This window comes from Callospermophilus lateralis, unplaced genomic scaffold (assembly GCF_048772815.1).
Source record: "Callospermophilus lateralis isolate mCalLat2 unplaced genomic scaffold, mCalLat2.hap1 Scaffold_144, whole genome shotgun sequence".
Taxonomy (NCBI): domain Eukaryota; kingdom Metazoa; phylum Chordata; class Mammalia; order Rodentia; family Sciuridae; genus Callospermophilus; species Callospermophilus lateralis.
This window is the reverse complement of record NW_027512584.1, coordinates 144,863-159,531: the sequence shown is the minus strand read 5'-3', so window position 1 is coordinate 159,531 and position 14,669 is coordinate 144,863. Positions and strand designations below refer to the sequence as shown.

The window sequence follows — 14,669 nt, the reverse complement described above, 5'->3', positions numbered from 1 at the left end:
TAGACAGATTCAATGCTGAAATTTAGCAGACTTTTAAAGAACAGCAATGCTTCTTAAGCTATTTAGAAAAAAAAGGAAGAAAATGTTTCCAAACTCAGCTTACCAAGCTAGAATTACCCTGCAACCAAGACCTGATAATGACACAACAAAAAGGAGAAAACTATATACTAATATCCTTGATAAACATAAATGCAAATAAATGCAAAATCCTCAATAAAATACAAATCAAATTCAATGGCACATTAAAAAGCTTGTCCACAAGTTGGCTTCATGAAAGGGATGCAAGGATGGTTTAACACACACAATTCAATAAATGTAATATAGCACATTAATACAAAAATTAATAGAGGATAAAAAAACTTGATCTCATAGATAAGAGAAAAAAACCTTTGATAAAATTCAGTAAAGCTTCATGATAAAATGCTCTGAATAAACTATATATAACACAATCATACTTTAACATAATAAAGGATATATATCATAGCCAACATCATACTGAATACAGAAAAATTGAAAGTGTCCCTTCTAAACTCAGCAACAAGGACCTGGAGTTGTGGCTCAGCAGTAGAACGCTCGCGTAGTGCATGCGGGGCACTGGGTTTGATCCTCAGCACCACGTAAAAATGAATAAATAAAATAGAGGTATTGTGTTCAGCTACAACTAAAAAATAAACACTAAAATAAATAAATAAATAAACTCAGCAATAAGACAAGCATACCTATTCTCACCAATCTTTTTTTTTAATTGAATATGACAGTGGAATGCAATACAATTATAATTTTTTATAAATACAACAGTGAAATGCATTACAATTTTTTTTTATAAATGACAGTGGAATGCCTTACAATTCATATTACACATATAGAGTACACTTTTTCATACCTCTGGTTATATATAAAGTGTATTGACACCAATTCGTGCCTTCATACATGTTCCACCACTCTTATTCAATATAGTAGTACTTAAAACCTTAGCCAGGCCAATCAGGCAACAGAAAGAAATAAAAGGGATAAAGATAGGATAGGAGGAAGTTAATGTATCCCTTGATTACAGACACAATTCTATATTCAGAAAATCCTAGACTCCACCAAAATACTCTTAGAACTGACAAATTCAGCAGATTTGTAAGATTTTACAAAATGCACACACAAAAATCAGTAGCTTTTCTAGACACCAATATCAAACCCACTGAGAAAGAAATCAAAAAGCAATCCTATTCACAGTAGTCTCAGAAAACAAAAACTAAAATACCTAGGAATAAATAAAACCAGAACTGTGAAAGACTTCTATAATAAAAATGACCCCAAAGAGGTATAAACATAAAGAACTTGAGGAAAAAAAGAAAAAACTAATGGAACATGGGAAGGCTTCTCATGTTCATATTAGGAGAATATAATTTAAATGGCTATAACACCAAAAGTGATCTACATGTACCATGCAATCCTTATGAAAATATCAATGACATTATTCATAGAACTTGAAAAAAATTCTAAAATTTGTATGGAATCATAAAAGACCTAGAATAGTCAAAGCAATCCTCAGCAGAATGCACAATGTAGGAGCCATCACAATACCTGACTTAAAAATACACTACACAGCTATAGTAACAAAGATATGTACTGACGTAAAAACAGACATGAAGGCTATGAATAGAATAGAAAAACAAGAATAAAGCCACAAATCTGTACCGTTGAAATAGTGAGCAAGAACTTTTCCTTACTTCTTTGCCACAGAACCCTTCTTTTTCTTATATAATCTAAAAAATTCCTTAAAATCTGAATTTCAGAGCCTCCTAAAATAATAAAATGCTCAAACTAGTTTAAGAGAATTATATAAACTATGCTCTGAACTGTGTGTTAAAACAATTATTTCATATGAAACACTTCACCATTTGAAGTTTATGTCTGACATTTAAAAATTAAAATGTAAAAACTCAGATTTTCATATGTAATGTGGCATGTACATGTTGGCGATTATGAAAATAAGGTAACAAAATTTATAAGTTATTAAAAAATTAAACAAATGTTTTCTAAATTTGAAAAACAATGTGACCAATAAAATATTGATTTTTTAAAATAAAATAAGAATAAGCATCCATTATAAATATACGAACTTAATTTCTTAAATCTGATGATTAAGGAATGCCAGTCTTACATAATTACTATGAAAGCAGATTTTTATCTAAGCTAAATAGAAATTCCATTATGAGAAGATTTCTTATCTAAATATTGAGATAGACCATAGTGACTGTAAATCTCAAAAAATTCCTTTTTGAGAGGGGGAGTCTCACTATGTTGCCCGACTGGCCTTGAACTTGTAATCCTCTATCCTCATCTTCCCAAGTAGTTGCAAATATAATCATGTGCCACCATGCCTGGCTTCAACCTTTATAAAAATTAAATTCTGAAAGTTTTACCTTCATGTGATTTTTCAAAGGATCCAAAAGATTGAAATGAATATTGCACTTTGGACAAGCTCTTGGAAAAGGTGTTCCATTTTTAGATTGATTTGATGAGGTGTTTGCACCTAAAATAAATTCAGAACATTTATGATTCAAAACTCATCACTTTTGAACATTAAATAATCACTAATAGTTTCAAAATTTATAATAATTTCTAAAATTTATGTATACATACTATAGTAATTTTTATAGTATAGAATGTCAGATTTCATATTTAACTTTTGATGGCATAGCCTGGGAAGATGTCAGTGAAGGAGGTTTAACTGAAGGGAATTCAGCTGGAGAATTTGTTCCAGAAACAACCTCACAGGGCTTAGGATTTTTTGGATTAGCACTGTTTACTTCAGAAGCAGAAGGATGTTTTGATAAAAATGAACTTTCATTCACACCTACAATGATTTAAACAGTGGAAAAAATATTTTAGAACACCTAGAATACTACTCATAACTAAGTACAAATACTTTGGAGTTAATTTACAGATAATAAAATTAATTACCATATCACACAAATAACAACAAAAATTAAGTGATCCAAACTCAGGGCATATACAGAAATAGTATAAACATTTATTATAAACTCCAAGAATTAAGATAATTTGTAAAATAACCTTTCTATGCAAGAAATTCTAAATGTGGCTTCAAACAGAAATACATAAACTGCTATTATAAAAGAAGCCAGACCAAAAATTTTAAAGCAGAAAACACTGAACCAAGTTCCCAGAAGTAAATTACTTTTGGATACTTAAATGTGTTAGAATTTGTTAAAAAAAAGAAGGAAAATCTGACAATAACTTTTTTTTGTTCCAAAAATTGATACCCTCATATGCTTTTTTATTTTGCAACTTAAAATGTCTACTGCAATGTTAGCTCTTTTCTCACCTAACAAACTGAAGAGAGGTCTACTGACAGCTTTAGGTGATTTTAACCACTTATTGCCATGTACAAAGTGGAAACAACTAAGTTTGAATAATATTTTACTCATTCATATGAAAGGGCACATAATGCAGGGAGTTAGTATAAGGATTTTCATACTATGTTCCCCAGAATTTAATGGGGTCATTTTAGGGAATATATTGGGCATGTCTGACAAAAAAACACTTTTCCATTTTATTTATTTGATATTCACATAAAATTTTGTTTGTACAGGGATTTCATTAAAAAAAAACCTCTTCCATTTAAAAACCATTGCCTTAAGGATAAAGAATTTAGACCTATTTAGAGCATTACTAAGAAAAATGGGGATATTTAGACTATAACCAAGCCAGGCAAAGTCCTTTTAGAAAATAATACACAATGGGCTTTGTAAAAATGGATTCTAAAACTGTACATCATATTTTAATAATGCCAACTATACACTAAAAGTAGAAGCAGTGAATAAACTACAAATATTCTTGGCTTTTAAGTCAGACAAGATAAGTTCAAATCCAGACTACGACGTCAGTCTCTAGTTATGCACTCTTAAGCTTATTTAATTAATTTTTCTGAGTTTAAGCTTCCTTTTTTGTAAAATAAGTTATAATGCCTTATTTTATAGAGCTATTTAAGAAAAAGATAATATACTTAAAATATCCCAAGAAAATATTTGGTACATAAAAACACTCAGTAGAAAGTGAAAGCTACTATCATTACTAACTAAATATTTCCCATCTTTATTTTAGGGGGAAAAATTATTCCAACAGATATAATAGTAAGAGCAAATATGCCATAAAAAAAGTATTATAGTAGTTAGCTTCTTTCTTACATCCTTTGAGATAACATAAAAATGATCTCCCACTAATGAAGCACTCTATTACAAACTGCAGGTCCATAAGACAGATTCCATGAGATCCCTTTAGCATTCTTGTGAGAGGTTTAGGTTACCTGAAAAACCACTAAGTGCTAGCATTTCAAATGAATCAGTTGATTTTACAACAGGCTAAATAGTAGAAATAGATTGCTTTAATGGAGGAATTTAACAGAAGAAATCTCAATGTTAAAAAAAGTCACTTGCATTTGATTGAACTTCTGATTCTTTAACTTATCTCCATTCTATTAGGCTGTGCTATTCCCTACTTTTAAGAAATTCTATCTCTGCCAGTATAAATCCTATACTCACTCAAGATCAAACTCAAATTCAGTCTTCTCTGAACCCTCATAATTTCTACCGTGTGTTACTGAACATCATAGTACATATAATTATTAATATTTATCATACATAACTGCTGTCATGTCATTTAAACCTTATAAATGCATTTTTAAATTTACTTATCTTATTTGGCCATCAGAAAAGCCCTGAATAGAATGGCAATCATCAAGAATACGGCAACAATAAATGTTGACGAGGATGTGGGGAAAAAGGTATACACAAATATTGTTGGTGGGACTGAAAATTGGTACAACCACGATGGAAAGCAGTATGGAGATTCTTCAGAAAACTTGGAAGGGAACCACCATTTGACCCAGTTATCCCACTCCTCAGTTTATACCCAAAGGACTTAAAATCTGCATATTGGAGTAATGCAGCCATTCAATGTTTATAGAAGCTCAATTCACAATAGCTAAAGTATGGAACTAATCTAGGTGTTCTTCAATAGATGAATGGGTAAAGAAAATGTGATATATATATATATATATATAATGGATTATTACTCAGCTTTAAAGAAGAATGAAATTATGGCATTTGCCAGTAAATGGATGGAGTTGGAGAATATCATGCTAAGAGAAATAAGCCAACCCTGAAAAATCAAAGGCCAAATGCTTTCTCCAATACCTGGATGCTAATTCACAATAAGATGGGAGGCACTAGAGAAGAATAGCATTACCTTAAATTAGGTAGAGGGAAGTGAAGGGAGGGGAGAGGAGGGAAGGTGATGTGGGGATAGGAAGAATCATAGAATGAAACAGACATTATTACTTTATGTATATGTGATTGCATGAGATATATGTTTCTACAATATGTACACTAAGAAAAATGAGAAATTATATCCCACTATGTATATCAAAGTGCATAAATGCATTCTTCTGTCATGTATAGCTAATTAAAACAAATTTTAAAATTAAAAAAAGCCTGGAATAAACTATATTAAAAATTAAAATAAAGGGCTGAGGTTGTGGCTCAGTGGTAGACTGCTCACCTAGCATGCGTGAGGCATTGGGTTCAATCCTCAGCACTACATAAAAATGAAATAGATACTGTGTGTCCACCTACAACTAAAAAAATATTTTTTAAAAAAGAATTTAAGTAAATCTCCAAATGGCTGATTCAGGTATGGTGAATGAATACATAATATAAGAAAAATAAGTACCTCTACTTTGAATAATATCAGAAAACAAAAGTGGAAAGAGGTAAACTGACTAAACATTCTCCAGATTAGAGGTTCAAACTTACTTCTTTCAAATTACCTTATTTACTGCTCAGACTAAAGTTTCATTCTTTATATCAGAAAACCTGACTAGAGAATAGGTGTCATAATCCTTACTTTTAAGAAGTTTCAAGAATTCATATCTTCTATGAATAAAAGTCCATGCGTTTGTAAAACCAGATTTAGCACAAATACATCCCCATTTCTCTTTGGGTCTTACCTACTTTATTAACTAGAAGTTTACTAGGTATGTAGTGACACCAAGAGAAGTGAGTATCAAATATTGTGGAAAAGAAAAACAGTGGTGTACATCTAAAATCACAATGACTCATGAGGCTGAGGTAAGAGGATTGAAAGTTTGAGGGCAACTCAACAACAGCTAGTCTCAAGTAAAAATATTTTTAATAAAGTTCTAGATCAGTGGTAGAATGCTTGCTTAGCACATGTAATGCCCTAGATTCAAATCCTCTATACCACACACACAAAAAAGAAAAAAAACATTAAGCATTATTACTATGGAAAAAGAATGGACAGAAGTTGAGTTTGGTAGATTCTTCACACTGATCTGTTTAGTAAACAACCTAAAAACTCCAAAAAAATCATATACATCTCTACTTCATCAAATATTTGAAACACATATAAATTGCCAGTACATAAAGATTAAGTACTTTGATTACAGAAAATTTTCAATAAGACAAAATTTATACTATACAAATGTATTTTGATTAATGAAGAATTTTGTTATACCCTCAATGAACTTAAAATCTTCTTCAATAGGTAAATTTCATTACTTTTTCAAATAGCATTTATTGAGTACTTACTATGTACAAATCATTTCTTTAATGTGGTTACTTTACACTAACACTTTAAAATCATGTTTTACTATCATATTGAGACCATTTATTGGACTAGAGTGACACTAACCTAATGAAGAAATCAATAATAACAAACACTTTTTCCCCTAACTGGTCATAGAAACTAATTTTTAAAATAGAATATTTAGGGCATATGAGGACCTCTATAATTCATATAAATTACTTTAAGGTGTTAAGTTTGGCTCCAAGTGAGAATGAGTTCAAAGAAGTTTAGCCAAGATTTTATATAAAGTTACCCAAAAAGGCATTCAAAAACTATTAGCACAACTCCATGTTACAATATATGAAAGACTTCACAAGAGGATTTGAGCTTCAAAATAGAAAGTTAATTCCATAAGCAAATTCATCAAGTTTTTCTTTTATAACTTTTTGGAAAAAGTACTAATACCAACCTGCTATAGAAAGTGTTGGTCCCCCTTGGTAATGTGATAATCCTGTCTCCTGGGTCAAGTCAAATAGTAATTCTGAAGAATTATTAGATACAACTTGTGATGAGCTCATTATGTAATCCTGTTAAAATATTTCAGAGAAAGAATATTACATTTATTTATTATAGTTATAATTATTTTTCATAAAATTTATAAATGCAAATTAATTATATGCCAATATTATAAGAATAACCTTTGATGCCTCAATTATTAATAAGCTTAAAAACACAAAGATGATTTCTAATTTGACAAAATTATAATTTACTAAAACTTTGAAAGCAAGCTAAGAGAGCTGGTTTATTCCTGACTAGCCAATTAATTTGAAGGAAAAATTATAGTCCAACATTTTCAAGATAAAAGAAAAGTAAATCCATTTTACATTAATAACAGTGATACACTCTGAGAGGGATTCTAAAAATGCTGTATCACCATCAAAAAGCAAATAATAGAACTGGGCAAAATCTTGGGCTAAACAAGGAGACAAGTATAAAAAATATTAACATGGTTATAAAAGTTAAAAGTTCTTGTGCCTCTAAAAAATTCTGCATCCTGGTGTCTGGGGTGTGGCTCAGTGGTAAAGCACTTGCCTCCCACATGTGAGGCACTGGGTTTGAGCCTCAGCACCACATAAAAGTAAATAAACAAAATAAAGATACTGCATCCATGTACAACTAAAAAATATATATTTTTTAAATCCTGCTTTCAAAATATCAATACAAACAAACAGAAACATTAAGGACAATATGAAACATATCAGACAATATGAATTTTGGAACCATGTTTCTTGGAGAATGTTATAAATCAGAAAAGACTGGTCCCCTCACTCTTCCTATCATCCCACAGAAAGCTGTGGTAGGCCAACCTCTCCTTTAATAAGGCAAATATAAAAGCAACCTGGCCAGTAGGCTGAATAAGTAAGAATGCCAAGCAGACAGGGAACAGAATAGAAGTTATTTACAGAAGTGATCTGGGTCAGCAGCCCTGCTCCTAGAGACCAGAGCCTCAAAGGAAATTTCAGCCCTTCCATGAGGAGAAAGGGTGGTTCAAACTAGCAGGAAGATCTCAAGAAAAGAGAAGTAAAAAGTATGAGATGAACTATGCTGTGGTCAAATATACAGTAATAAATACATTTATGTGAAAATATACACATATATTTATTATAAATAATTATGAGAATTGTGGTCAATAAATTTAGGAATATTCAAATAGCATTGTATATTAAAAATACTGACACATACACAAAACACACACCACAATATTATGCTCCAATGCCATTTTCATAAAAGACAATCATTGTTGAGAGTAAGCCAGACCACTCTACATGTTGTAATATATAGCAAGCAAGTTTTAAGATTAACAATGCTTAAAAATCAAACTGGAAAAAAAGACAGCTACTTTTAGGAAAAAAATGGGCAAAGGACATAAACTGAGATAATTCAAACTAAAATGCAATGGCCAATATATTCAAAATACCTTTTTTTCCAACATACTAGTCAAAGAAATGCAAATAATAGTGTTTACTGTATTGGCATTCTTCAACACTGCAAAATATATAATTAGCAGCTACGCTTAAGAGTATCAAGATCAAAAAAAGAATTAATAACTGCAGAAAACATAAGACTAAGAATAAACTACAAGGTGAGATCATGAATAGGATCCTGGAAAGAAAAGAAACATTAATGAAAAAACTGGTAAAATTCTAATAAGTTCTGAGGTTTAGTTCATATTAATTGCCTGTGATAAAAAGTTAACATTGGGGGAAAATGGGTAAGAGAAATATAGGAACTGTTTGAATTATTTTTTTCTTGTAAGACTAATGATAGAACTGTTATGTCTTATTGATATATGGTTTTCTTAAGCAGTGGGAGGGAGGGGAAGAAAGGGAGCAAGGGCGTAGGAATGATGTGGAATGAGTTAGACATCATTACCCTAAGTATATGTATGAAGACATGAATGGTGTGAAAATACTTTGTGCACAATCAGTGACTTGAAAAATTGTGCTCTATATGTGTAATATGAAATCAACTGCATTCTGCCATTGTGTATAACTAATTAGAATAAATAAATAATTTAATTAAAAAGACTAATGATAGTTTGAATTAAGTTAAAGTTTGAAAATGATGACTGGGGATGTGGCTCAAGCAGTAGCGTGCTCGCCTGGCATGCATGGGGCGCTAGGTTCCATCCCCAACACCACATTAAAATAAAAAATAAAAATATTATATCCACCTAAAAACTAAAAAAATAAATAAATTTTTTAAAAAATGATGAAACATTCACTACTGGCAAAGTAGAGATTATATTTTGGTATTATCTGCATAAAAATGTTAGCAGTAGTTACCAAAGCCTTTAAAATAAGGTTCACATGATTAAATTATTCTACATTCAAGGATTCATCATGATAAGGAAATGAAAGTGTAATGGAAAATTATTTATAATAGCAGAAACATTAAAACCTATATATCTAATAATAGAGGAGTGGTAAAATAAATTGATGGATAATCATGCAGTCATTAACATCAAGATTTTGAGAAATAATCAATGATATGATCCAAGTAGAATGTTTAGTAAGAAGTGAAATACATATTGACATATACAACATGATCCGGATATATTCTTCTCTCTTTTCTAAACTTTCCTCACAAAATACATATTATTTTATAACAAAATTTGAAGTATTTTGTTTATAAATTGAGGGCTGATCAAGTTTAAGAATTTTGCTTTGTTACTAACTTTCCAATTGACACAGGACTGTTAAGAAGTTATTGAAATAAGTTATTACTGTAACACAAATAACATCTAGAATTTAGTACCAAAAAGAGAGATATGGATATTTGAGCCTTAAAATGTAGTTTAAAAAAATCAATAATGCCATACTGAACTATAACTAAGCAAAATTTTACTTCAATTTAAATATTTTTTCTAAATATATGCACTTTAAGAATTGAAAATTTCATTTTCTAAAATAGTTCTTTTAACATAAGTATAACAAAGTTAATGCTGTTAAACACTTTTCTAGAAGAAAACTCTGGTTAATTATCACAATTTCAGAGAGCAGGCAATCCACTAATCAACAATAACTAATTAAAATAATTCTCCAATTGAGAATTATTTTATCTCCAATTGAGTCATTTTCCTTGAGATGGCAGGTACACTGTGTTCAATTTTGAGGAAGTGATTGCCAACTACCCAAAATAAAAGAACCACGCCTGGCAGATATATACTAAAGTGGCCACCACATCCCACCTCCTGTTAATCATATCCTGTGTGATTCCCTCCCTTTGCATTGGACCTCTGACTTGATTCGAACCAGTAGAATACAGCAAAAGTAATAGGATAAACATGGTTTTCTTTTAGTAATTACATTAATTCAGACTCTAATGACATTTTGCTAAGGATTCTCCCTTAATACCTTTGAGAAAGCAAGTAGCCAACCTGGGAAGACCCATCTGACAAAGAATGAACCAAAAAACAGTCAGATACTGAGACTCAGTTTGACAACCTGTAAGGAAATGAATGCTACAAACAACCATGTGAACTTGAAGCAGATACTTCCCCCACAAAGCTTCAGATAAGACTGCAACTTCAGGAACCACATACTGAAAGTGGCCTTGTGAGACCCTAAAGCAGAGGAGCCAGCTAAACCATCATCCGACCCACAGTAATATTACATAAGACTGTGAGATAATGCATGTGTTGTTTTAAATACATACATGTGTGATAATGTTGATACAAAAAAACAAATAAATAATACACCATGGTTTGTCAGTCATTGTTTCAAGTAAAAATGGTGTTCTAATTTTTGTTGTAATTAATCTTGGAATTTTATTCCTTTACAATTGCCAAAAAAATAAAGATAAACAATAAAAACAGCACAATGAGGAAGTCTCGAGTCATCCAATGTACACAAATGGGCATATATTTTTCAAATTAAATCCATTACTATATTTCTTATAAAGAATTATTTATTAGTTCTTAGGGATTACCTGAAAAATGTAGTCCTGGTCAAAAGGAAAGAAAAGATCAGATGCGGAGAATTTCTGAAGTGTGAAAGATACAATATACTTAGTTGTATAAGTACAAGATTACAGTCCCTGAACAAAGGACTGCAATCTCGTGCAAAGGACCTATAGTTTCCTCTACCAAAAGTTATTCTTTACCAGTAAAACCATCAACAGCTGCTTGAGGATAGGGTAGAAACCACTCAAACTTGATTAGGCACATTGTAGGAAAAATTTGAGCCCAGGTTTGTATATCTATACACAGAATGGGTCTGATTATCTATGTTTGGTGTAATGATTCCCTTTCTGCATTTTTGGAATACTATTCCTAAGTATAGGATGGTCTATCTCCAAATCACTTGAAATGGAGAACTTGTGTAAAGATATTGTAAGGGACCAGCAAGAACAACAGAAACGTAGGAGCACAATACCATCTATTATGTGTAAAACTGGATACCCAGGGAATAGAGTGAAATGTCAAAGAAATTTCCTGGTACACAGGGAAGACAACCAAAAACCAAAAAAACAGCCTTCTTCTATCCATGTGTTATCCAGTAAAACTCTATGCCTGTAGCCATTAAATTACCAGGTAAGGGTTTCATATACCATTCCATAAATAAGGAAAGAAAATTTAGACTAAAAAGAATATAAGACAATAAGAAAAAGATAACTCTTTTGATTCTGGGCTTAAGGAATGAGAATTTCCTAAGATATAAGTAAAACAAACTCAAACTTTCAAATTTCCATACCCCAATTCCATTTATAGTTTAGGTAAGGCATGACCAATATTGCAAGGTAATTAAAATGAAGCAGAAAAATAACTGTTGGTTTCAAAATCCAAAAGGTCATGACCTGGAAACTCACCTGGATCCCTACCCCTTAGACCATCTGGTGCCATCTACCGATTTCATGAAACTTTCAATGAAGGGCTCTGAAAAGGACTTGGCACACTGCTTGAACTTTTAGGCTTAGAAAAGAGCTAATTCTTCTGTAAGAATCTACAGTCTTTTAACAAAAAGATTATATATAATTTGGGATTAGTAATATCTAGGGAAAAAACATTCCAGTATGATGGATTAAACAGATGTCTTACACATAGTCTCCGCCTTATGGGAGAAAACAGGGGAGGCTCATAATGGTCACCTTTTTCAGGTTTAATGAGACGAGAAAAAAAAACCTATATGCCCTACATAGGGATCACTTACATTATAAAGCTATAATTAAATATTTAGTTCAAGAATAAATTTGGGAAATGTCTATTTAGATAAAATGTTCTATTTTTAAAAAACAGTGTAGCTCATAATTCAATCACACAAGCACCAAACTTCAGACACAGAAGTACTTTATGTATACTATTTCATCATGCAAAATATTTTAAAAGACAAATATTAATGGGTAGAGTTTAAAAATTAATGACATTAATGTTTTATACTTAAACTGGTGTTAATAGATCTTAGTAGTTTCATCAAGGAAATGAATATAACTGGAATCTACAACCCATCTAGGACTGAAGCCAGAGACTCTGAATCATTCACTGCCTACATACAGTTTTAGCCATGTATGAATGACAATGCAATGAGGCCTAGATGTGAGAACTTCCATCTGATACTAATATACACTTAGTATATTCCAAAATTTTAATCTAAGCATTCCAAATCTTTCCTTATGTAACTGCTAAATGAGAAAAGACAGAAATAAACAGATAAACAGTTCACTCGGATAAACAGTTTCACTAGAAAATTTTTCCAATCTCAGAAGACCTCCAATGCAACAAGCCAATCTAAGCCTACTTCTTTCTCACACATCTGATATTTAACCTTTGGCTTCCTTCTAGTCTCCAATCACATCCCCATTTTGATTCTCAAGTTCTTACTGGCCTCCCCCTCATCTCTCATCCCTAACTCCTTACAGTAGAATAAATAAACTGAGTCCCATAAGACATTCACAAGTTTTTCTTTAAAAATAATATCTTATAAAATTTGGCTTTAGTAAAAGTAAATGCTTACTGGAAATTGCTGGTTTTGAACTCGATATCTCTCCAACAAAGATGGGCTCATCATCATCATCATCCTCAACTTCTTTTACTTTCTTCTGCCATGGTTCCAGTTCTTCTTCACATTCCATAAAGAGTTCTGCCATTTTTAAATTATCTAATTTTCAAAAGGAGAGAAGTAACCTTATTTTCAAAAAGAAAAGTAAAAACATTTTGCAGGGTGAGTACCAGGGATTGAACTAGTGGACACTAGACCACTGAGCCATATCCCAACCCTATTTTATATTTTATTTAGAGACAGGGTCTCACTGAGTTGCTTAACACCTCGATTTTGCTGAGATTGGCTTTAAACTTGTGATCCTCCTGTCTCTGCCTCCCAAGCTGCTGAGATTGCTGGGATTACAGGCTTGCACCACCATGCCTGGCAGTAAAAACATTTTTGTAATACCTGATATTGAAGATCTACTTTAAAAATTCTAATAGCAATTTCTGAATTGATATTCGTAGTCAGTACCCTGTAATAACAGTAAGAAATTCAGATCTCACTAGGATAAAAACTAGTACAATTAAGATAGATTAAAAGGTAGATAGGAAGACAGAAAATGAAAGATATTAGTTATTTACCATAGATAGAAAACTTAGAGATAATAAAATCCAAAGTGAGCTGCAGTAGTACACCTAGATAAACATATTCTATCTAATCATTATCTTTCTAAAGAGATATTAACCACAGGTAGACTAAGACTAAGAAATAACAGGTAGGAAACAAACTAGAATTACTACCAAATTCAGGAACATTAGGCACAGAGCAAAGAAGAGATAGGTGCTAAATTAAAATACAGGAAATGAGGGAGGCTTATACCAGCCAGGTTATATTACATTTTCTCACCTGAAGAAACCGATCAAAACAATACATACAGTAAATACTACTTCTCAGAAATTATGACCAAGTATACTGAGCTCCTAAGAAGCACATAGATATAGGTAGAACACCAGTAGCATCAGGATTTTAGGAAAACCTCCTATCCACAAAAGAAATAAAAATTTCCAGGGTTCTGGCATTATCTTTCATACATCATTTTTAAAAGGTAATTTTTTATTATACCAAAATAATATCATTTCTACTTTTAACTCAAAATTCAAGCAATATTCTACCATAAAACTGAAAGATACCAACTGAAATTATGCTCTGGAGACGGCATGCAAAGCAAATATTTTAACAAATTAGATGCCATTTTTTTATAAATATATAGAAAAGTATGTCACAAACCATTCCCTGGTCTAATATTTAAATGTTTAGTAATCTACCTATCAAAGGCCTTCCTATTTTTTCAAATGTCATCGACATCACAAACTGACCCCTTTCTTTTATAATTGTACTATTTTAATAGTTAGATAAGAGTTCTTTAAGTTTTTCAACTCAGGTCATTAAAAATACTAAAAATCTATATCACTTCTGCACAGAGTACCTTACCTTAATAGTCTATATCATTCCAGTCTACAACATAAAAAGGACATGGACTTGAAATCAAATTGAATGGTTTAAATCTTCACTGCCTTGTAATTGTAT

General features: G+C 31.4%; 1 pseudogene; it reads right to left on the bottom strand.

Moving 5' to 3' along the window:
* The window catches only part of LOC143640245 (zinc finger protein 280D-like), a 54,415-nt pseudogene that overhangs the window by 37,503 nt on the left and 2,243 nt on the right, over positions 1–14,669 (bottom strand).